The sequence below is a fragment of the Lepidochelys kempii genome, chromosome 1 (assembly GCF_965140285.1).
Source record: "Lepidochelys kempii isolate rLepKem1 chromosome 1, rLepKem1.hap1, whole genome shotgun sequence".
Taxonomy (NCBI): Eukaryota; Metazoa; Chordata; order Testudines; family Cheloniidae; genus Lepidochelys; species Lepidochelys kempii.
In genome coordinates, this window is record NC_136380.1 from 239,077,995 (window position 1) to 239,103,706 (window position 25,712).

The 25,712-nt window shown below is 40.1% G+C and overlaps 1 protein-coding gene across 11 annotated transcripts in view; it reads left to right on the forward strand.

Moving 5' to 3' along the window:
- Window positions 1–25,712, forward strand: part of EPS8 (EGFR pathway substrate 8, signaling adaptor) — a 219,117-nt gene that overhangs the window by 56,606 nt on the left and 136,799 nt on the right. For 2 of the 11 annotated variants that reach the window (XM_073319154.1, XM_073319164.1), the window contains exon 1: window positions 22,796–22,980. The exons of the other annotated variants lie outside the window; for them this stretch is intronic. The gene's annotated coding sequence lies outside the window, so the exon portion shown is untranslated. Of the gene's footprint in view, window positions 1–22,795; window positions 22,981–25,712 lie in introns of those variants that run through there. 11 annotated transcript variants of the gene reach the window in all.

Sequence of the window (25,712 nt, forward strand, 5' to 3'; positions counted from 1 at the left end):
TTTTAATACTCAAGGTGTCTTTAAATATCAGTAGGCATTTTAGAGCCCTATCCCTACAACCCGATCAGGGTGGGCAGAGCTTTCTGTTGGGAGTTCCATTGAAGTCAGTGCTTCCTGGGTGGTCCTGTGCAGATCAGATTGCAAGATTTGGGGTCTTAACTGTACAGAAAGCTTGGAATACTAGATTTCACATCGGTGTAAAGCATTCATTGTATTCCTGGCAAGTCACAAGATACCTGCCCTTAAAATCACCTGATTTGTGGAAAAGCAGCATCGCTTGCCCCATAACCTCAGCCGTGCAGAACACAATGCCATCCACAGCCTCATAAACAACTGACATCATAATCCAAAAGGCTGACAAAGGAGGTGCTGTCGTCATCATGAATAGGTCGGAATATGAACAAGAGGCTGCTCAGCAGCTCTCCAACAACACTTTTTCTACAAGCCACTATCCTCTGATCCCACTGAGGGTTACCAAAAGAAACTTCACCATCTGCTCAAGAAACTCCCTGAAAAAGCACAAGAACTAGGGGTGTGTCTGTGCGGATTTGAACCCTGACGAGGGGTATTCTATCTGCTACCCAAGATCCTGGACGCCCCTGGCATTGGCACCCTGACAGCAGGATTGTCTGGCTATGTAGACTCCCTCCTCAGGCCCTACGTTACCAGCATTCCCAGCTATCTTCGAGACACCACTGACTTCCTGAGGAAACTAAAATCTATCGGTGATGTCATAAATATAAAGGGAAGGGTAAACCCCTTTGAAATCCCTCCTGGCCAGGGGAAAGCTCCTCTCACCTGTAAAGGGTTAAGAAGCTAAAGGTAACCTCGCTGGCACCTGACCAAAATGACCAATGAGGAGACAAGATACTTTCAAAAGCTGGGAGGAGGGAGAGAAACAAAGGGTCTGTGTGTCTGTCTATATGCTGGTTTCTGCCGGGGATAGACCAGGAATGGAGTCTTAGAACTTTTAGTAAGTAATCTAGCTAGGTATGTGTTAGATTATGATTTCTTTAAATGGCTGAGAAAAGAATTGTGCTGAATAGAATAACTGTTTCTGTCTGTGTATCTTTTTTGTAACTTAAGGTTTTGCCTAGAGGGGTTCTCTATGTTTTTGAATCTAATTACCCTGTAAGATATCTACCTTTCTGATTTTACAGGGGGAATTTCTTTATTTCTATTTACTTCTATTTTTTATTAAAAGTCTTCTTGTAAGAAACTGAATGCTTTTTCATTGTTCTCAGATCCAAGGGTTTGGGTCTGTGGTCACCTATGCAAATTGGTGAGGCTTTTTATCCAACATTTCCCAGGAAAGGGGGGGGTGCTAGTGTTGGGAGGATTGTTCATTGTTCTTAAGATCCAAAGGTCTGGGTCTGTAGTCACCTAGGCAAATTGGTGAGGCTTTTTACCAAACCTTGTCCAGGAAGTGGGGTGCAGGGTTTTGGGAAGTATTTTGGGGGGAAAGACATGTCCAAACAGCTCTTCCCCAGTAACCAGTATTAGTTTGGTGGTAGCGGCCAGTCCAAGGACAACGGGGGGAATATTTTGTACCTTGGGGAAGTTTTGACCTAAGCTGGTAAAGATAAGCTTAGGAGGTTTTTCATGCAGGTCCCAACATTTGTACCCTAGAGTTCAGAGTGGGGGAGGAACCTTGACAGGTGATCTTCCTGAAAACCCCATCCTAGCCGCTATGGATGTAGAAGCCCTCTACACCAACATTCCACACAGAGATGGACTACAAGTCATTAGGAATAGTATCCCCGATAATGTCATGGCAAACCTGGTGGCTGAACTTTGACTTTGTCCTCACCCATAACTATTTCACATTTGGGGACAACATATACCATCAAATCAGCGGCGCTGCTATGGGTACCCGCATGGCCCCACAGTATGCCAACATTTTTATGGCTGACTTAGAACAATGCTTCCTCAGCTCTCGTCCCCTAATGCCCCTACTCTACGTGCGCTATATTGATGTCATCTTCATCATCTGGACCCATGGAAAAGAAGTCCTTGAGGAATTCCACCATGATTTCAACAATTTCCATCCCACCATCAACCTCAGCCTGGACCAGTCCACGCAAGAGATCCACTTTCTGGACACTACTGTGCTAATAAGCGATGGTCACATAAACACCACTCTATACCAGAAACCTACTGACCGCTATGCTTACTTACATGCCTCCAGCTTTCATCCAGACCACACCACACACTCCATTGTCTACAGCCAAGCTCGAAGATACAACTGCATTTGCTCCAACCCCTCAGACAGAGACAAACACCTACAAGTTCTCTATCAAGCATTCTTACAACTACAATACCCACCTGCTGAATGAAGAAACAGATTGACAGAGCCAGAAGAGTACCCAGAAGTTACCTACTACAGGACAGGCCCAACAAAGAAAATAACAGAACGCCACTAGCCATCACCTTCAGCCCCCAACTAAAACCTCTCCAACGCATCATCAAGAATCTACAACCTATCCTGAAGGACAACCCATCACTCTCACAGATCTTGGGAGCCAGGCCAGTCCTTGCTTACAGTCAGCCCCCCAACCTGAAGCAAATACCAGCAACCACACACCACACAACAAAACTACTAACCCAGGAACCTATCCTTGCAACAAAGCCCGTTGTCAACTGTGCCCACATATCTATTCAGGGGACACCATCATAGGGCCTAATCACATTAGCCACACTATCAGAGGCTCGTTCACCTGTACCTCTACCAATGTGATATATGCCATCATGTGCCAGCAGTGCCCCTCTGCCATGTACATTGGCCAAACGGGACAGTCTCTCTACATAAAAGAATAAATGGACACAAATCAGACGTCAAGAATTATAACATTCAAAAACCAGTCAGAGAACACTTCAGTCTCTTTGGTCACTCGATTACAGACCTAAAAGTGGCAATTCTTCAACAAAAAAAACTTCAAAAACAGACTCCAATGAGAGACTGCTGAATTGGAATTAATTTGCAAACTGGATACAATTAACTTAGGCTTGAATAAAGACTGGGAGTGGATGTGTCATTACACAAAGTAAAACTATTTCCTCATGTTTATACTCTTCTCCCCCTCCGCCCCCCCGCCCCCAGCTGTTCCTCAGACGTTCTTGTCAATTGCTGGAAATGGCCCACCTTGATTATCACTACAAAAGCTTCCTCCCCCCCACTGCCGCTCTCCTGCTGGTAATAGCTCATCTTAAGTCATCACTCTCCTTACAGTGTGTATGGTAACACCCATTGTTTCATGTTCTCTGTGAATATAAATCTCCGCACTGTATTTTCCACTGAATGCATCCAATGAAGTGAGCTGTAGCTCACGAAAGCTTATGCTCAAATAAATTGGTTAGTCTCTAAGGTGCCACAAGTCCTCCTTTTCTTTTTGCGGATACAGACTAACATGGCTGCTACTCTGAAACCTGATTTCTCATGACCATCATGAATACTTTTTTCACCTCAATTCTGACATAGCAGCTGCTACCTTGAGAATTGCTTGAGGTAGAAACAATTGCTTTAATAGAATCCTGAGAGCTGTGAACTCCAATGGTCAAATGATGCAATATGCTTACGTTCAATCTAAGAACTAATAGGAAAAAAAGTTGGTACAGTTGTCACAGTTGGGTGGATGGTGGGGGAGGAACAAGATAGTAATCAGCGCAATGTGGTGTGTTTTTAAGGGCTGATATCTTATGATCCCAGGGCTGATTATGCTTTTTTAATAGACCAGTACAAATGCTTTTAGGATGAGTAAATCCCAGGAATGGAGGTCTGGAAGGGACCTCGAGAGGTCATCTAGTTCAGCTCCCTTTGCTGAGGCAGGACCTAGTATAACTAGACCATCCGTTACAGGTGTGTGTTCAACCTGTTCTTAAAAACCTCCAATGACAGGAATTCCGCCACCTCCCTTGCAAGCCTGTTCCAGTCTCAACTATCTTTATAGTTAGAAATTTCCCCCCTATTATCTAATCTAAATCTTCCTTGCTGCAGATTAAGCCAATTACTTCTTGTCCTATCATAAGTGGACATGGAGAACAATTGATCAATGTTCTCTTTTAACAGCCCTTAACATATTTGAAGGCTATCAGGTCCGACCCCTCCCCATATCAGTCTCAAAACTAAACACACCTAGTTTTTAACCTTTTCTTATAGGTCAGGTTTTCAAAATCTTTTATCCTTTTTGTTGCTCTCCTCTTGACTCTTTAATCAGGATATGGACAAATGGAAGTGTGGCACCCAGATTTTGACACAGTACTCCAGCTGGGGCTTCACCGGCGCTGCGTAGAGCAGTACAGTTACCTCCCATGTCTTACATAGGTCACCCCTGTTAAAACATCCAAGTATGTTAGGTTTTTTCATAACTGGATCACACTGTTGGCTCCTATTCAATTTGTGATCCATTGTAACTCCCAGATCTTTTTCTGCAACGCTACCACCTAGCCAGTTATTCCCCATTTTGTAGATGTATGTTCAATTTAGCTTCCCTAAACAGAGTACTTTGCCTTTGTCTTTTTATTGAATTTCATCATGTTTATTTCAGAGCAATTGTCCAGGTTATCAAGGACATTTTGAATGCTAATCCTGTCCTGTAAAGTGCATGTAACTGCTCCCAGATTGATGTTCTCTGCAAATGTTATAAGCATACTCTCCATTCCATTGTTCAAGATGAACCCCTGCGGGACCACACTAGATACAGTTTGAGAGTGAACCATTGATAACTACTCTTCCAGATAGTATGTGCTGGCTTTGTGCATTGAGCATTTTTTCCTTTACTGGCTTGTCACAGAGGTTTTGAAAGCCTACTGCTTATTTACAAGTAAAGTAGGTCTTCTGTAGTTCAAGTGGGAAGACAGTTGTGCCTTGGTTTTGAAGATCACAAATTCAGGACCCACTGATGTCCTTGATATCTGCATCCACTATTTGTTACACAAGTTGAGAGCCTTAACTAGCGAATGCAAAGAAGTAGTGGTAATATGAAATGCTGATTGTTGTTAAGAAATCAGAAAGTCTCTTTGTTTACATAATGGCTATAAACCTTTGAAAACAAAATACAGTAGGGACCAGGTAACTTTGTTTGGATGTACAATAATAACTTTGTCATGTGAAATATTGATGTATTGCAAATCACCTTGATTATGAATGCCTCTGCTTACATGCAATAAACTCTCTGCTCATGAATCATTAATATCACTGCACCTAATTAACAGACAAATTATATTATTACAAGAATACTGATTTAACCAGGAAAATCGTTTTGTTTAGTGTACGGTACATTGAGGATGACATGCAGCTGAAGACTTACTTGTGTACTATTTTTGCCTCATATCCTACTCTTATTCTTTTCTTCACTCACTCAATTTTCTTAGGTACCTTTTGGATTCCAAGTTTCATCTTCCACTGTTTTCAGAGGCAAAATCCACCTCAATCAGTTGCTTAATACTTTGCACTTGTATTGCACCTGTCATCCAAAACATTTTAAAAGTATTAATACCTACTTCTTACATAGTGGTTTTTCATCAGTAGATCTCAAAGTGCTTTACAAAGGAGGTAAGTATTAACTGAGCATGAACATACCTCGTGGGGAAGGCTGGTTTTACACCTATTATAGAGCCAAGTAATGAGAGGTACAAACAGCCTTAATCAAGTCAGTTAACCTATGTGGTACAGGTAGAAATAGAATCAGCACTCTTGAATTCCAAGTTCTTTGCCCTAATCAGTAGATCCCTTTGGTCAAATTACTCTCTATTAGGTAGGTGTAAATCCAAGGTGAATCAAAGTAAATAGAACTACTTTAGATTTACAGTGGTATAGCTGGGATCAGATTTTGGATCATGCCATGTGAGCATTTGAGTTTACAAACCAAACTGCTCTGAATGGCATGTATTTTCCAAAAATTGGCACAGGGTAAGAATATTCATAGGCTATCCTCCTTACAAGGTCTTCTTCAGTCCCCTCCACTTCACCCGAAATGCAGGAGGATTATATGGTAGATGCCCTTCGACTTGGGAGAAAAAAGGTTATAGAAATCACAAGCTGTTAAAAATCTGCTAGCGGTTAATGGTCAGTGATGGCTGAATAATTTCAAACCAAAGAAAACATTGGCTTAGCAGTGAATTGAACAAAGATTTCTCTGTTGCCGTAAGTTTTGTCTAGAACTGTAGAATCATTGGCAGTGCAAGGGAATCTCTAGCAGGTCTCCTCATGGCAGGATTGATCCATTTTTTTTTCTGTTATAGGAGTAGATACCTTGCATTAATCATTTTAATTCATACTTATATCCTTGACTTTGCCCACCATTATTAAAGGGACCTTGTCAGCCTAATCTTCCCTCAAAATAAAAGTTCCATGAGCCATTTCTCTTCATTTTTGAAGCTGTGTGTTGGGTTTCAAAATACTCAAGTCCCTCCGCCCCAACTTGAAAGCTAGAAGGGCAGGATGGTGTTTTCACACTGAAATAGCAGCTTGCAATGTTTGAGTTCAGAATGTAGATTCTGGGATTGGTGCTGTGTAGACACAGTGCATGCGGAGTGGCTGCTTGTATGTGTGTGCCCCACTCTGTATGGTCGGGACTGAAGTCATGAGTGAGAGCTATTCTTTTAGTAGAGTTTTGACAGTTTGATTGTGGGGGTTTTGTTTTTGTTTTTTTCTTCTGTAGTTTGGAGATTAAAGGGAAGGTATCATTCATCAGAAATCAGTCTCTTCCCTCATGTGACTCAAGTAACTTTTTATGATGGGGAGCGGAGAGGAATCTGAGACTGTCCTTTAATTGGTATACAATTCAGAATTATTTTACTGTCTCAGGCAGGTTTTCTTAACATATGAAAAATCATGTCGCTCATATGGCGTGAAGTGAATGGAGAAGGGGAAAGTGGGCAAGTGCTATATAAGGGTGTCCTTTCCCCATCCAAAAGAAAATTTTCTATCTAAATTTCCACCATTAAAATGTTCACTGTTGGGACAGATTCTTTCCTAGTCTGTGTCCTGCTGCACAGGGTAACTGTGTGTAGGTTTGATTTTGTTTGCTAGTGCTTCTCTTTGTGTGTGTGTGTGTGTGGAGGAAATCTCTCTTTTAAAAAAGATAGTGTCAACATAGATATGGTGTTACCCTACTCTGATATAGAAATAAATTAGCCAGTTCAGGGCAACGCCAGCGTTTTATAATTGAATTCACACACAGTATTTTTTTTTTATTTTTAATTCATAACATTGTGTCTATCCGCTGCTCTGGGCTCATGCACAGTGTTGATCAAAATACAATCAGTGAATGGAATAACATTACTTAATAACAAAAACAAATACACAACCTTCCCTCTCCCCCCCACCCCCCGCCACACAGATACAGGCAGAAAGCACCCTTCATGCTCTTTCCTTTGAAGAATATGACTCCATGAATTGGCTTCCACCTTTGTTTTAGGCGTTGCTGTGGTGATGAATAGGCTTCTGAGAGAGAGAGAGCGAGAGAGTGTGTGTGTGTGTGTGTCTGTCCTGTTTCTCCTATATAAAACGGTAGTTCTGATCACATAGCTTTTAATCTGAATGGCAGTTCGCACTCTGGCAATGGTTAAGTCTCTTGATAAAGCACTTAGAAAACAGAATTAGTGATTTAGTGGAATTAGTTATTGACATGATCTTAATCTGCTGTTTGTTTGCTTTTGACACCAGCTAGCAGGGAACTGGGCACTCACAAAGCTTTAGATTTTTTCCATTGCATAGAACATGAGTTACAGAATAGCAGATGGTATTCTTTATAGCTTGTTTGTACCATAGACACTAATTTTCCATCATTACTTGAACTTTGGGAAGGAAAATGGATAGTGAAAGGAACTGATAAAGGTGTCTTTAAAGGGAAAGGCAAACATAATCTTTTTTTTTTTTTTTAAATGAAGCTTGCTTAATATTTCAAAGTATAAATTTGTTATATTGGGAGTTAAATTCAGGAAATGGATCTGTTTACTTTTAAATTCCACGTGCCAACAAATATTACAAATCAGTGTTTATATAATACACAAAAAACACACAAGTATATTCTAAACTTAAAATATGGAAATCTGCTGTAGAAGTTGCATTATCAATGCAGATAAACCAGAGACAGAAATGTATATTGCATGGATCTTACACATTTCAAAGTATTTTCAGAATGCTAGAGAGTTATGTTAACTGTGCAAGTTTTTTGCTGATACAAATATAGTTCCAAGGTACAATTGCTTGAAGTCCAAGAAAAAATATAAATTCTGAATAGTTACTCTCCTCTTAAAAAATTGCTTGTGCTGTTTTTAAATGTTTGAGCATTGCTCCTGGGTAAGATCTTTTCAGATGTGATGCTTAGGTTGTTTTTTTTTTTAAATATATTTTTTTCATAGGGCAAGAAAAGATAAATAGTACTTTTGCTGTATAAACAACATGACCATGAATCTCCATACCTCTGGAGCAAAATGCAGACACCACTTCAAAGTCCTAGACTTTTCCCACAAGAAAACCCAATAAAATTAAACCATCATATCTAAAGAGACTGTACCCCAATAGCAAAGGTCAAATATTAAAAGGCATTAGATAGTCCATGGTGGCAGCCACCTGGAACTTTTCTTCATGAGAACTCCCACTGTTCCTACCATCAGTAGAGTTGCACCAGTGATACCAGTTGGAAGTATTTCAGGAAAAAGACAGTGCCTATGCTGCAAGGAATGATGGTTGAGTGGTTAGGGTATTATTCTAAGACTTGGGAGGTTCAAGTTCTTTTTCTACTGCAGAATTTGTGTGATCTTAAGCAAGTCACTTAACATCTCTGTGCCTCGGGCTCCCTTCTGAAACTTGAGGCTAATAGTACTTCTTTACCATGCAGGGGTATTCGGAGGATAAATAGTTTACAGATTGTGAGTCACTCGGATACTAGGATCCTCGGGACCATATCATACTTATGAGAGGGAGAGACATTTGCCTAAGTTAGATAGAAGGTTGCTGCAGTAACAGGACCTTCGAGGGAGGGGTTGATGAAAAGTAAGAAAAATAGGCATTCTAGAGAGGATCTCAGAGAGCTCTTCACCTCACACCTGTGCCAGCTCCCTCTGGTTTCTTAGGAAACAATGCAGTATGTATATAGAATGGGACTTAAAAAAAAAATTGCTACGGTATTTGGATCCCTTACTTATTGGAACTATTTCAAGGGTTAACTTTAAACAGTGTTGAATGCATTTGTTTATTTGAAGTTCATCGCTTTGAACTATATTTCACGATGAACTAGATCACTTTTTAAAGTGTGTTGTGATTGGCAATAGCGGTTCACAGTCACGTTATAAATTGCGCCCACATGCTAATGGCCCTTTAGCGCTACAGGTTTGACTGTCAAGACACCTGGTTACACTACAGGTGTGTCCTGGTACTGTTAAAATAGGATTCCATTTTTGTACGGCAAAGGAAACCCAGTTGTGCTTGAGCATGGCTCAAGGATGCTCTTACTGTCTCATTCTTGGTACAAAATGGAGTTTTTGCTTTAATGGTGTCAAGAGACAGCTGTGCTAAATCAGTTTGTCCCAATATGGTTGTATTCATATTATGGTACCTGGGTTGTAGTAGCAACTCATGACACAAAGCAAAGGTGCTTTCTACTTGTCTTTCATCCTGGCCCTTAAGTGATCCCACATTACCAGCTCTTTAAATTTGTGTGGCTGTGGTATCATAAATCAGATTAATATTCTTCAGAGACTAAGCTAAAGGAGTAAAATTGAGTTACTTAAATCAGGATGCTAGAAGAGATGTGGCTTCTTTTCTGCCCCAAGACACACAAGCCATTTCTTGTTTTCAGAACAGTCAGGGGAATTAAATGTTTCTGCAGAGGCCACTTTACAGGCAACCTTTGATTAAAACAAATGGCCAAACGCGCACACAACCCACAAAGACCGCACTAAGTGCCTTGCACAAATACTTTTATGTAAAAGGGTTAGAATCATCAATAATTAACTTGTTAGATGGTGTAATAGATTTTAGAAAGAAAATTGTGTCCAAGCCTGTTGAAAGTCAATTGTGGGTCAGTCCAGCTGACAAAGTGATACTATGCCCAAGGCCTTAGTAGGAGGGCTGTGTATGTGCTGTGGTGTATGTGTGCCAAAAATCATATGATCCTTTTGATAGGAGAGCTTCGTACAACAGTCAGATTTTAGGCAGGGAGAGCAAAAATAATTAACTTTCAGAATTTCACTTCAAAAAATGTAGCTGGCTTTGAAAATGCAAACATGCTCCCTTCTGTACAAAATTCTTCACATATTGATAATGAGATAGAAAGCCCTTTTATTTCTAGGTTGATAGGTCAGTTTCTGACCAGGGGCCCAATCCTATCTAGAGCACTGCAGGTGCAAGCCTCTTCCAGCGCAGATCTCCCTGAGGGGCCCAGCCCGGCAGCGAAAGGAAAATATTCTGTGGTCTGTACGACCTGTGACAGAGTGCTGAGCGCTAACTGATGTCCCAGCACTCTGGTCACTTACGCTCTAATTATTTCCCCCCAGAGTAGACTTTACTGAGGAATTAGAGTACTTAATTACCTAATCTGACTGTGGAGTGGGGGCATGAAGGAGTTAATTGTCCCATTAGCTGAGAGGGGTAGTTAAAAAGCACTGGAAGGAAGTGCAGAGTGGGAAATGCTAACAGAACTGAGGGAAAACGGGTCTTAGGAGGGTGAGTGCTCTCTGGGAGAACAGGCTGACATCTGAAGAAAGTTGTAGATAGAGGTGTTGCATGGATTATGATGGTCGTGGTACTATTAATAAATCACGTCGAGGTATTCACAAACGAGGTGTGCGAGACTGTGGGATCACATGACATGAGCGTAGCGTACCCTGTTAGATGATCTTGTCCACTCTAGGAAAATCAGTACCTCGTTTTTAAGCAATGATTTAAAAAAAAGGAAAAAAAAAAGGGAGGGGGTGTTCTCAAGCTGCTTTTTTCATTTGGTGGTTTTGTAATAAAAACTTGCGCAGGTTTCCAAGACAAGGGGGTAAAATCACCTGAGCCATGTCTCCACTAACATTTCCAATCTAAGGGTCAGCTGCACCATTGCTGAAAGATGGATACTAATTTTCCTAGTGGAGCTGCATCCCAGGGCTGTCAATTTGGCACCTCTCATGAACACTGAATCCATTGGAGACAAAAAGAAACATTGCATGGAAGAAATTAGCTGACTTTGTGCACTGCTGTATTTTATGCCAGGTGAACTAGTGCAATCAAATCAGTATTTTAAATCGAAGTGTCTGTAATTTGCACATTTTAGAGGGTTTTTTTAATTACATAAAGAGCAACAACTCTCAGCTTACATATATTGGCATGTATTTTTGCTGTGTACCTGGCAAAAACTCAGCTGAATTTTTATAAGATCCATATTAATATGCTCCCATTTAGAGGGGTGAAATCATGCTCTGAGTGTCCAATATTGATTGATTGGCTTGTGTGTCCAGAACTAATGGCCATCAGAGAGAAATTGATATATTTTTAAAAAATAGTATTTTACTTGCGAGTAGTTAATAAGAGATTTTTGTAGTTGGTTTGTATTGTTTCACAGCTGACTCTGGTTTGAAGCTGTTTCAATCAAAATATTTTAATGGGGTTAAAATACAGTTGTTAAAAATCTGGCATACATTTTAATGTCCACTTAAGATCTGGATTATAAATACCAAATCTGTAAATTAGTTGCAGATGCAGGGTAATTTTTCACTACTACACAACCTAATTTATTAAGGAATAAGTGTGTGCTGGTTTAGCAGATGGGTGTTGAACTCTTCTTCCTTAACTAGCAGGGTAGGAATGGGTAGGATTGCAGGAATAGGTCCTAAATGAACTCTCTAATTTTTAAGGAGCAGCTTTACATCCAAACCTTCTTGTTTGAAAGAAGGCGACACTTCACTATGTGCATGGATCTTCTAGCATGGGAGAGAGGGGGGCATGTGGGAAGGATCCTCATGGCACCATCAAAGGCACAAAAATGTCCTCCTCCAAGTTAGGAGTTGATTGTGTGGTAGAATTTCCATATTAGGAGGTTGAGAGAATGTGCAGTTGTGGCCTAGTTAGTTCTTTACTTTTGAAAAATCAATATGAAGAGACACTATGCCAAAGTCACTCAGTGGGGGTGCTGTCAAACACCCATTTGAAGAGAGAGAGTCTCTGTCTGTGTCTCTCTCTAACAAACAGGGTTATGAACGAAACACTGGACATCTTGTCTGATCTATGTTCCTTTTGGACACTCATTGATTTAGCTGTGTAGAGATGACGTGCATTTGTCACTTTTGGAAATCCTTTCTCAGTCCACGTGTGGAGTGACAGGATAGTGGTAAAAACTGTTTTCCTTATCAAGCAAAGCTAATGCTCCATCAGAGCTGTATGCTGGAGCAGTTTAAATATGGTCTCTTAGGCAGAGTAAATGGTTTAATTTTGGACAGTTGAATCAAAATAGCAACATGCCTGTAAAAAGGGAGTCAACAAAATCACTAATAAAGTATGTGCATGTGCTCCAGTGCACACCCTTGTAATCTATTCTGTTGAGAGATTTTCATCCAGCTCTACCTTTGAGCTTCCCAGAGCATCCTGTCTGCTTTGTCTCCCTTGGTTAGATTCTATGCTCCTTAGGACAAGGATTTATACAGTGCCAAGCACGTTGTCATATTTAAGAAATAACATTGACTACGAAGTCTGGAAGATCCTTATAGACTAAATTAATGTGTTCATGTAATATGTTGTGTACTCAGAAAATGCTTTACTAATTAGCAATAGCTAAAACTGTTAAAATGTCCCAAAACACATCACAAACATTATTAAGGTTAAAAATATTATATGCAACTTTTATATTTAAATATAGTTTATTTTAAAATGTGAATTGTCTTAGGTTTTGAAACTGGGATTTTAAAAAACATCCTTTAGGCAGCATTGTGTAACTTGTGGAGAAGGGGGTGGGGAAAGAGTCAGGATTCCGGGAGTCTAGGTCCATCTCTGCTGCTACTGATTCGTTGCATGCACCTGCACTCTGAGACAACTTCTCATTTTACCAAACTTAGAGGGTTGTTGAGATGGAATTAATTATGGTTTTTGAAATTCACTTTGATCCTACAATAAATTATTGGCTTTTGCAATACACAGTACAGTATTAGCAATAATCATAATTATATATTAAACCAATTTAAAAATGACCTGTTTCTGGTTCCCAGTATTTTCATAAGTCATTGATGTAAGTTCACCTTTAGGTTGAACGGGGTTAATTTTTTCCTCCAATGGATTTAAAAAGAAAAATTAACTTATATCCACGTAAATGAGGGGAAATTCCAATGATTACCTACGCCCATCATGACGTTTTACAAAAGGGACACATGATAGTTGAACTACAACCAGTCTGAAGTTCAAGAAACTGCTCCTTTAAAGACCCGTTGGATGCTTGATATGTGAAAGTCTAAAATTATGGATTTCATTTCTAATACAACATAATACAATGTGCTTTAGAGGAATAGTGTGATGTCTTGCTCCTGGAGATGCAAAAAACTGTGAACCAATAACATGCAGTCTGTTTTAATTGAAGAGTCGTGTAATTTCTGTTAATCACAGAAATTCTTGGAGGAGAGTTTAAACCTGAATTGTAATGGTCTTTTGAATAAAAGTGTAATAGGCAGCAAATGATTTTGATGTAGTCTGTCAACAATTAGTACCATTTCTTAGTTCAGATTCTGATGGGGTCATTAGGGTATTATATTAACTCAGTTTGTATTATAACTTTTATAGCAGAATCTTAAACTTTTTGCCATCATTTTGGGAGAGGAAAATTCCTTCAGTGCTGTATTTATTTTGAAATCCTGCATAGCAGGTTGGTCTCTGTTATACATAAATGCTTAGTCCGTATTCATAACCTTCAGGATTTTTTAAAAGCAGTGTCATAAAGGGCTTCTTCGGCCACTTATTTAAAAAACAAACAATTTTTCCAGAAATAATTAAGATAAAATGATGGACTCATTATGCTCTTCCCCTATGATAATGTTTCCGTACAAGTCTGCTTATGTGTAACATTTAGGAAAATATCGGCTAACCCCATCTTCCAAAAAACTACCTCCCCCATAGCCAAGGAATGAGATTGATGTGCTTATTGCTTGTTTTTTCCATCTTTTCTTGACTAGAATCTTAAAAGTGTTTTGCTGTGTCTTTGGTGGGTGTCTGTTTGGTCGATTGACAATCGATGTGGAATTTCCTGCAACATTCTCTGCTGAACCTATGACACCTTGCTGGGTGAAATGTCACTGTTCTTAAATATTTGTGCACATACTGCACTCAGTGCCTTTTATAAATACAGTACTATGGAAACACTCTTGTGTAGGTGCAGCCCTAGTTGTTTTGCTGGCCAGGGTGGAAAACCTCCCCAACCAACAGCCAACACGAGGAAGTAATGGGGGGGGGGGGGAGCAGAGTGGCACAGTGTTTTGGAACCTCCTTGAAGTTGGCACCCAAAGCAACTGCCCTGCTCGTTTGCCCTAGAACTGGCCCTTGGGATATAGTGTCATACCATGTAATATTCAATGCAGATGTCTAAATTTCAGCCGGCTAAAGGTAATGTATACATTTGTATTTTCAATGATTTTGTTTATTTCATTGTAAAAAGTGAATTGAATATGGATGGGCCATGCAAATATCTGAAGGTAAAGAGAACAACTGATGTGGTACCATGAGAAAGGTTAAGCTGGGCAACTGGAACTGGAGTCTTTGCATGTGGTACTTGTTGGTGAACCCCCACTGCTGTGGGGATGAGAGGAGAGACTATTACAGATCGTCACTCTGTTGAAATCATCAAGTCTGCTAAATTTTATTAACTGTTGTAGCCGGTGAGTTTGCCATGTGCTATTGTAACATCAGCAGACCCCGGTCATAGGTGGGCAGGATCGAACCAGGGACCTCTGGAGCTTAGTGCATGAGCCTCTACCGCATGAGCTACAAGCCAGCTGTTCGATAGCTAACGCTGTAGAGCAGACTCATTTAACTCTCTCTAAGTGGTCTCGGTGCCACTAGATGGGACAGACACCACATCGAGAAGGTCATAGTTGTCAGAGTATGTGCATTTAATAAATATAGGCCCAGGTCCTTGGCCCCCATCCAGCTGCTTGCTCTGTCCAGGCAGTGTAAAGTAGCTGGATAGCTGCCTTATAAGGCGCCTAGGGATGCTCTTGAAATAGAGACTCTTCAGTTAGCATAGAGCCAGCATAGCTGGCTGGGCAATATGGGTCATGGCCGTATCATGTCATACTCCCGTACCCCCCAGCCAGTAGAATGGTCACTATTTCTGCTGATGTAACTTAGAGCAGCTGAAGGGAAGCTGTAAATTTAGGTCAAAGACCAAATCTGCACCCTGAATTCTGTGCCAAGTGTAGCTCCAGCTGGAGTCAGGGGTCTGGTCCATAACATTGAAGAACTGTTTGATGCAGAGATTTTGGTTCTTGCTGACTCTGGATTTGTCAGTCAGCTGATGCCCATTTGGGTTCATAGTAGCCATTTCTCAGCCATCATCTGCTTCAGTGCTTGCTAACACATTGAACAAGAGCATGGGTCTTATGGTAACCATGTAGAATGGATACCATGTAATACAGTGCTACTTCTGTATGTTGTTTTATATGGTTAGCCAGATAGATAGTTCCAAAATCTTTTTTAGGGAAAAGGGAGCTCTGGTACATCAGGAATGGTGTGCAACTGTCCTTAGAAAGAAAGAAAGATTGCTAGTAATTAAAAGCCCTAGTCTAGCTAAGCATGTGCTTAACTTTAATTGCCTTGATGCAGCAAAATCTTTAAGGATGTGCTTAACTTGGTGCACATGTGCAGTAGTCCCGCTGACTTGAGTAGGGCTACTCAATTATAGGGGTGATAAGGTACTTTGCGGGATTCTATTCATTTTGGATCTGATCCATCTAAGGATTGTGTAGTTAAACTAGGAATTGATGAAAGAAGGGGAAATCCAGCAAGTGACTTGTTTTGAATTGTGAACTACGTTCTTAACAGATATGGAAATGTGGAGTTAATGCATCAGAGGGAAGGGGAAGTTCAGGGTAATGGCATAGATGTGACCAAAAAGTACAGATTCCAGATATACAATGCTTGCAAGTATCCTAGCTAGATTGTTTTAAAAATACGAAGTCTATCAACTCTCATGCTTCAGTTGTTCCTGCTGATTGTCTGCAGGAGTTAGGAAGGCATTTTTTCCCCTCCCTGTGATAAAATCTTAGAACTCAGTTGGCCACATAATGTGTTAGAGGATTGAGCATTTCTGGCTCTCTGTGTCAGTAAGTATTGGTCACTGACAAAAGGAGGATACAAGAGTAAATAGACTAGTCTCCAGTCTGACACATCCTACATTGCTATCAGAATATATATTATTGTAGTTTATGCTGTTCTAGGACTATTCAGTTCTCTATTCTCAGTGTAATGTTTTGAAAGTATTCCGCATTTTCTTCAGGTAGTGTATACTAATTGGTTTCTGCTTTAAGGAAAAAAACCCGAGGTATATTTATAGCTAATATTGTCATTTTAGTTATAGTATAAAAAGGTTATGATTTTTCTTGTATGTGAGCACTTAAAGTAATCTCTCTGTTTAAATGCTAGTCTCTTGTTTAATGGAGCAAATTAGTTGAAAAGGGGAGAAATATACCTCAATGCAGACATTGGATCTGGCTTGAATATTGTTTGCTGGAAAAAAACCAAAAACCACTGTCATGTGCAAAGGGCACAGTCAACTTAAAAATCACCTTTCTGTCTGAAAATGTTTGACCTACTATTGTTGCAGGAAATTCCTAAAATTTCTATAAATGATAGTGGTTATTGAAAAATTTTCTCCCTTTCATTTTTTCATCTCTGTGCACTTCACAATTCTGTTTGTATAAGCAAATTCACTGTTTTCCTCTGTGTAGTTAGTTGCTCAGTTTCCCCTCTTTGTAGGAAGAAAACATTTGGTTGTTAAACTGCTTATACTAGCAGGGAGATTCAGGGGCAAGTGCAGTGCCTGAAACTAATTTTTAACTTTTAAAACAAAAGAATGACTAGTTTTCAAATCAATACATTTGGTCCTTTTAAGCCATAGCAGATTATGAATAACTAGCTGGAAGAGATCTAAAAATTTTTAATCAGTTGAGTGTTTTTAACAGATAATAACCTGGACTATGCTTACCGCAGCAATTTTCAGGAGAAGTAAAAAGCTCTTGAATCCATTTAAACAGCCTTTGAGACCTTCAATTCCTCTAGCTTGAACTCTTTATATTGCAATTGTACTAGTTGGGAATTTGACAAGTAAAAGTCTGAAAGCTCGGGCCAGGAACAATCTAATGTAAAGACAAATTTTAAAAATGAACTCTGTGTATATTAGGATTCTCTTTTCCCTTGTAATTCTGACACAGATCAGTGACCATTTTCACGAATAAGGTACCTAAAACTTGGAAAGGACATTTTTGGCTAATAGCACTAGCTGTGGTGTCCTGGTGAAATTCTGACTTCGGGTAATTGCATTCTGTCTAAATTCCTATTGTCTCAAATGGATACAGTACCATTCACTTCTTACCTTAAGCTGCTGTGTAACGTTGCTGGTGCTATTACAATGGCTAATGGCGTCACACAAAGTGTGGGTATTATTCAGAGGTGGATAAAGTGAAATGAACCCTGTGCACTATATAGACAGTAACTCTATAAATGGTGTACAATTCTGTAAATCTCTTGATGCTTGAAAGAGAGACTCTGTATGACTCTTTTGGCAGGGATACTTGGGAGAGGTTGAGGCATTACTGTGTTTTCATACAATGTGTGTGTGGGGTGTGTGTGTAAATCAACTGTCCTCCAAAAAGCATAGGTTGAGATTTTCAAAGCTGAGTGAGAAATTTAGCCCATACAATTTCCATTCAGGTCTATAGGAGCTGTGTGGCTAAATCCTCCTGTCAGCTTTGAAAATCTCAATCTTATTCTCTCTCTATCTTTTAGTGTTTTACTCAGATAAAATGTGTAAAGTGTTTTGAGTGAGGAATGAAAACTGATTTGTGTTTCTTTAGACAGTAATCAATTGCCGTGGTATAGTTTAACAGTAAACTTGGTGCTGGGCACATGGCTTTTGAAAAGACTGTACTCAGTGTCTGGATATTTGCATTGTGGCATGGGGGAAAAACATTCTTTGCATTCCAAATATTCAATGACTTCTCTTAATTCTAAATCATTCTCACTGAGGTAAGCTTGCACGGCTAATCTGCCTATCTGTGTTCATTTCCGATTTTTCAGTTATATATATTCTACATTTTTTTAAAACACTGCACACTGCTGTAACTGAATATGGACTGCTCAGAAGCAAAGTAAATGTTTACTTATTAAGCAAGTAAAGGAAATCTTGGTTACCGCCCTTGAAAAACTAAGTGAGGAATTTCATGCAATCTGTAAACTCAGACAAGGGTTCCCACCCTATTTTTTTGACATGAGGTTGTGTCATCTAGACTAGGAGTGCGGTTTTGAACATCAGTTAGAAGATTTTACATTAAAAATTTGTTTTCTTTTAATAGATCTGAGATTGAGCTCTGATAACTAATTTATTTGCTGTGTTAAGACTTCTTAACTAATTATTGAAATAATTGCAGATCAAAGTATGTAGCTGTCATTTTTCTTTTTGATTTGAGAGAGACTGAGTGTGTGTGTACTGGTTAGCATTAGAATGTTGACTTTGTACCCTATTGACCGTAGAGTTTATTAGCAATACCCTCGTGTTGTAAAAGAAGCATTTTGTTTTCGTAAGAGTTTAAAGCATTAATAGTGCCAATACCTTTTAAAACTGCAGAATCTGATTACTCTGAGCTGATGAAAGCATGATTATCACAGGAATTTTCAAGCTGGAGAAGTAACCCCAACAAAATCTAATCTACCATGCTTATGCATTTATATTTGTTTATTGACCAAATACAGATTGAACTTGGCTGTGAATTCTCATACTTCATCCTGCCAATTTCCTATATCAATGTTTGGATTTAGTCCCCAAAAGAGTGGAATACATAGCCTCTAATATCTGTCATCATATAGTAAAGATTAGAAGCAAAGCATAGATTTCCAGGGAGACACTGATATACATGAATGGAAGCAGTTTTTAAAAAACAAAACAAAACAAAACAAAAAAACCTCTTGCATAGATAAAATGTGTTAGCTTCAGTTGGTGTTTGCCTAAATCATGCTTTCTAGAAGATTTATTTATGGTCAATTTGTAATGCATGTTCTGAGGGTATGAGCTATGTACACATAATATTTCTATAGTGCCTTCTGTTCAGGGATCTCCTAGCCATTTAAAATCAAGCTTCATATATCTGTGTGAGGAAAATGAGTTAATATTCCCAGTTTGCAGATTGGGGAAAGAATGTGAGACGTCACTTGTTCAGTGGGGCTCATGGAGAATATATCAGAGGAGACTAGAACAGGGGTGGGCAAACTTTTTGGCCTGAGGGCCACATCAGGGTGCAAAACTGTATGGAAGGCCAGGTAGGGAAGGCTGTGCCTCCCTAAACAGCCTGGTCCCGCCCCTAACCGCCCCTGGGACTCCACTCCCTATCTAACCCCCCCACTCCCCATCCCCTGACTGCCTCCCCCCGAACCTCTGCCCTATCCAACTGCCCCCTGTTCCCCATCCCCTGACTGCCCCCTCCCGGGACCCACCCACCCCAACCGCCCCACCAGGGACCCCACCCCCTATCCAAATGCTCCCTGACTGCCCCCTCAAAACCCCCTGCCCCTTATCCAGCCTCCTTACCATGCCACTCGGAGCAGCATGTCTGAGAGCCTTGCTGGAGCCAGACGCGCTGCCCTGCATGAGCGCGCAGCCCCACCACCCAGAGCTGCAGGGGAGGGGGGGGGACAGTAGGGGAGGGGCCAGGGGCTAGCCTCCCTGGCCAGGAGCTCAGGGGCTGGGCAGGATGGTCCGTGGGCTGTAGTTTGCCCACCTCTGGACTAGAACCTAGATTTTTATTTATTTATTTTTGTCCTAATCCTGTTCAACTGCTGGACAGGCTCCCACTATGTGCGTACCTACATATCTGTATGCTTGAGGGGCAGGATCGTAGCGACCAAGATTTTCAAACGTGGGTAGTGACTTTGAGTGCCCAACTTGAGATACCTGAAAGGAGCCTGATTTTCAGAAAGTGCTGAGCCACTCAACCTCTGAAAATCAGGCTTTATTAAGTTGTCCCAAGTTGGGAACACGAAAGCTGAAGCATTCAGAATCACTTGTCAAGTTTGAAAATCTTGCCCAATATCCTATATATTTCATCCTTCAATATGTAAGACACTACTCTACGCTTTCATAGGAACCATTATACTGTGTCACGCATAGTGAACCAAATACCACACGTGTTGTTCTTTCACATCTATTTGGGGACTTCTGTGTGTCATCTAAAGCAAATTTAAATATCCATGGCTCACTTGATCTAGAAATGTATAGCATTTTTCTTGCTTCTTTCATTCATATTGAAGTTCTGCTTTCCCACTGATTTCTGTAGCTATCATTAACTGCTCAGTAAAGACCAGTATTGGAAACCAAGTAACTCATCAGTAGCCAATAAAGGACACACTTGACTTAGGAAAAAAAATCAAAGGGAAAATATTCTACAGTGTTAGATTTGCAAAAAGAAAAGGAGGACTTGTGGCACCTTAGAGACTAACCAATTTATTTGAGCATAAGCTTTCGTGAGCTACAGCTCAGCTCACGAAAGCTTATGCTCAAATAAATTGGTTAGTCTCTAAGGTGCCACAAGTACTCCTTTTCTTTTTGCGAATACAGACGAACATGGCTGCTACTCTGAAACCAGTGTTAGATTTACAATCCTGCCTCGTTTTTTAAGCAAGCCATAGTTTGTTCGGCCTCAATGAAGGGGACCCGGAGAGAAGTTATATTCATTGAAGAGAAGTGTGATGTAATTGGATGCAGCCTCCTGGTTGGAGAGGTACCATGGTAAGCAGGTGAGAAGGCCACTCTGACTGTTCCATAGGTCATTAGTGTCCATCAGAATGGGCTTGTAGCAGAGGTCCTGTCTCTTGTCCCCGCCCAGCGTCTATGAAAGGTCCCCTCTCCAGCTGTGTCAGCTGTGGGTGGCTTTTCTTGCTCTCAGCTGTCTGTGAACATCTTTCCTTTCATCACAAAGTGAGATGCTACAACTAGTGCAAATGACAAATAAAGATCTGTACCTTGAAGTGTGAGTTTGCTGCACAAGCTCTGTGCATTTCCCATTGCAGCAGGAGAGGGGAGAGTGAACAGCTAGGACCAGGGAGGAGCATATGACTCGTCTGAGGGAGCATGCAGCTGTGGAAGAGCATGAGACCCAGAGGCGATGGCAGGGGGTCAGCATGCTTTTGTAAAGGAACCCCCAACCGTAGAGCACAGAGCAAGGTGCCGCTCCTGCCAGGCATGTACACTACTGCTGAGATGCTACTCTATGGTTTGTTCTCTGAAATAAGTTCAGTTGCCAGTGGAAGTCTTGTAGGCAGTGTTGTTGTAGCTGTGTTGATCCCAGGATATTAGAGAGACAAGGTGGGTGAGGTAATATCTTTTATTGGACCAACTTCTGTTGGTGAGAGAGACAAGAAGAGCTCCGTGAGGCTCGAAAGCTTCTCTCTCTCATCAACAGAAGTTGGTCCAATAAAAGTTATTACCTCACCCACCTTGCCTCTCTAGTGGAAGTCTTGAAATCTCAGTCCAAGAGCAGTGAGGAAGCTGCCTGTGCACTGGTATGCCTAAGTGGTTGGGCCTGGGTGGAATAAAGGTGTCCCAGAGATGTGGCTAGGGGAGAGGACCGTGTTAGGACACTTTCCATCCCCAAAATGAGTCACCTTGCAAGTACTCCCCCCACTGGGGCATCTCCTGCTCTAAGCTGGTATTGATAAATAGTTGTGGCCAGTCTAGGGAAATTCCTGAGGAGCTGTGCATGTATTTTCCTTCTCCTGTGTCCATGGCAATGGCAACAGTGACCTTCAGGTCAGGAATTTCCTGGTGTTTAATTGCTGCATTAAAGAGCCTTGTTGACTTTGCCTGAGGCCCTTAACCCAGCCAGTCATTAGTGTCCAGGAAATGCTCTCTCTGTCAGTCATTATAATTTCTCTTAATTTGAGCTGAGACAACCTTATTAGTGTGTCCTCAATTAAACAGAAGAACAACATAGATTTGAGCCCCAAATAATTTAGTACACATTTCGAATTAGTTAATCTCATCCAAACAGTGTACCAGAAAGTTACCACCTTGCCAAAACAATACATCGGTAACTTATTTGTTAGGAGCCAGGCCCCGTTGTCAGAGGCCACATGCAACAGAAAAATGAGTCAGAATAGCGGGCAGCAGCCCAAGGATCAGCTGATGGTTGATGGCTGCCTGCCTACTTGGCTGTCATGGAGTCGGAAGTGGGAGGAAGACAATTGCCTATCCCATGGGGACCAAATGGATGTATCTGTCCCAGGAGTAGGGACAACAATTTAGTGGATCCAGATAATTAAGACTAAAATTTGCCTTAATTCTCGGTAGTCATTAGTGATTCTCCTGTAACTTTTTAGTCATTTGAGTTCATTATATTACTTAGAAGATTTGTAAGCACCTTCTCCAGCAATGTAACAAACCAAAGTCCAAGGTAAACTATGACACCCTTTTGATTCTATTCCTGGCATATAGTGAGATAACGAAACTCCTTGTGGAATGTACGAAATGCTTTGTACTCTGATCTTCTAGTTCCCACCCATTTATAATCATGGCATTTTTGCCCGTAGTCATTTGTAGCTAAGATTTTAGAAGGGTTGAACAGTTATTCCTTTAGGCTTGTCCGTTGGACTGAGCTTGGATGAGCACTATTCCGTATAAGAAGCCTTTATAATTTATAGTTAGGCTTTTTATTTTGATCAAGCTACCATCATTTTCTGTTTACGCCATTAGACTGAAGGAAGACTGTGTGCTGCTGAAGAAAACAACCACCTGGATCAGTACTGAAAATAAGGTTTGAGGAAAAAATGCTTGTTGTGGTTTCAGAGATAATTTGTCTTTTGTCAGTCTTTCAGAACTCATTAATAGCTGTCTAAGCTATGTCTGCATTACTGAGGTAAATTAGTGTATTAGCCTTGTTTAAGTGACAATGCTAATTTAAAAAAAAAGTCGTCTTTTGTTAAATACCAGTCAGTGAATTTTGACTTTTTGTGGCTTTGCAATGCATTTATGAACTACTCTTCTTATGACTTTGTTTCGTATTCAACATATTCAGATACCACAAGCAAACAAATGTCCGTCAACATAAGGTTGTAAATTGGTATTTGACCTTCAGAATTAGTTATGCAACTAGTGGATTTGACCACATGTTCAGCAAGAACTATATGTATTTGGTCAAATTCTTTTAAAAGTTCTGTGAATGCTAATGTTGTGGAATACTGGCCAGTCATGCTGAAGCCCTAGTATTTGCAAAACATTTTACAAATGATTTTTTTCACTATTCAGCCAGCTCCAATAATAAATACTGTAGCTCTGTTTCAGTGCATTTCTGCTTAAGCTGTTCATTCAAAGCCTGATTTGAACGATACAGGAGGCAAGTGAATAGTATATGTTTGTATCGTAGTCGGCTATATGTGGCACTTCCTGTTTTAATAGTCCGTGGGACATGGGAGAACCTTTTACTGTAAAATGACTCATCTTGTTCAGGAATATATATATTTTTTTAATGTGACATTTAGAGAACATTTTCAGATTTGGATTCTGGGCCAGCATAAAATGTCATGGAGTGACACACACTGATGAATCTGAGTTCTCGATGAAAACAGCAATGACAATGTTAATATAAAATGTGCAAAACATCTAGCAAATCCATGGTTTCAGCTGAAATTGAGTGGACAAAAAGAATATATTTTTCTGATTAAATTCTGCGAGTGGGCGTTAATGATTTTCAAAATGCTGAAAGAATCTGTTCTGTAGCCTTTTTGTTCTTGGCATCTCCAGCTGTATTACAACAGCTCAAATTCTGTTTCACTTCTGTGCTCTAAGATTTTACCCTACAACATTTCGACTAAATGGTTTCAAATTCTTTCAGTATTCTACAATAGAAAATAAAATTGTTAATTCACAAACAGAATAATTTATTTTTTTGATAGATTTAAAAAATATTTAAAAAATCACTCTGAGGATAATATGGATATTTTTAAAATGCCTCAAGGTCAATAAAACTATGATCTGTGCAAATGACTGTCTTTCTTATTTGTATTTAAAAACTCCATACCAAAGAATTCCCAGACACTGCACTGAGTGCCCTGGATTACGCATGCGTTTCATAGTACAGATACTGAGAATGTGCCAGAGAGTTGTGAGCAGAGTTAAAAGGGCTGAGTTAAATGTGACCTGAAGGAGAATGGGGAAAAGTAGGTATGCTGCTTTTTAACAAGGTGGTGGTGGGGGTTACAGAAGCTTTTTTATATAATGAAGGCTTGAGGAAACAGATTTAAAAAAAAAAAACAAAAAAACTGGTTTGCTTTTTAACCTAGTTAGCAACTCAGTCATCAGTTGTCTTCTCATGAAGAACAGGGTAGGCCAAACCTGAATCAGCACACCTTTTATTCTAAGGAATCATCTTAGGTTTTCAAGAATGGTCTGTGGTTAAAGCACTGGACAGGTGCATGTCAGATCTGGGTTGAGTTCCCAGCTATGTTACAGATTTTCTGTTTGACCTTAGGCATGTCACTTTTGCCTCTGAGACTCATATTTCCCCCAGACTTATTTCCCTTTGTCACAGTGGTGATCTGTTTTAAAATTTATTAATAGTGAGAGGCCCTCAGGTAGTAGTGTTGGGAATTGTGTAAATGCCCTGGTAGAATTTAAAGAATCAAATAAAAAAGCACCATACTCTTTCCCCCCCCACCACCCCACCACAGACTTTGCAGGTAGGAAAAATCTTCAGATTCCCAAAGTTTCTAGCATTTTCTTTAAAGGTTAACTTACTACTACTGTGTTTCAAGGAGCACTATATTCTCAACCATTTTTGCATATTAATGGCGTTGTGTGTGGGACATAATTACAAAAATAATCAGACTGGCTATTCATTTCCATGATTAACTGAGGAGACAACACAGATAAAACTGGTAATTATATTTATTTAGCTGAAATCTATGGGGGAGGGGGGAATTGATGACATAAGTGTGGGGAGGAAGAAGTAGTCACCATTTTCAACTACTTTAAGCACACACAGGTGAGCAAGCCTACTATTTCAGGCAGCTGTCCAAACACCATGAGTTGGTTTAGCAACTGTAGTATTTAACATTTTGGTACCTGGACTGTCACAGGCTGTTAAAACCCCAGATTTGATGCATCTGTTTTTTAAACGTATTTTCAAAGCCTTTGTCATTCTTTGTGTTAAGCAAATACTGTTGAAAAGCTCTAGGTAATAGGTATATAGTTTATAAAGATGGATACAAATGAGGCTCTTATTTCTATATATATATATATTTAAAACCAGAATCCTTCTGTAGTAACAGATCTATGTGAATGTGCAATGGAAGAAGAATATTTTGTGATTAGAAATACTTTTTCTAATGAAGTTGTTGGAAACAATGAAGGGAGTGTGCATATGTTGGCAACTCTGCCATTTTGACAAAATGGCAAATTCCAAAACCTTTGAGTTAGTGGCTGAAAAAGGGCATGATTCTAGACCGAAGTCCTAAATAGATTTTTATAAAGCAAGCAGTCAGTCAAATT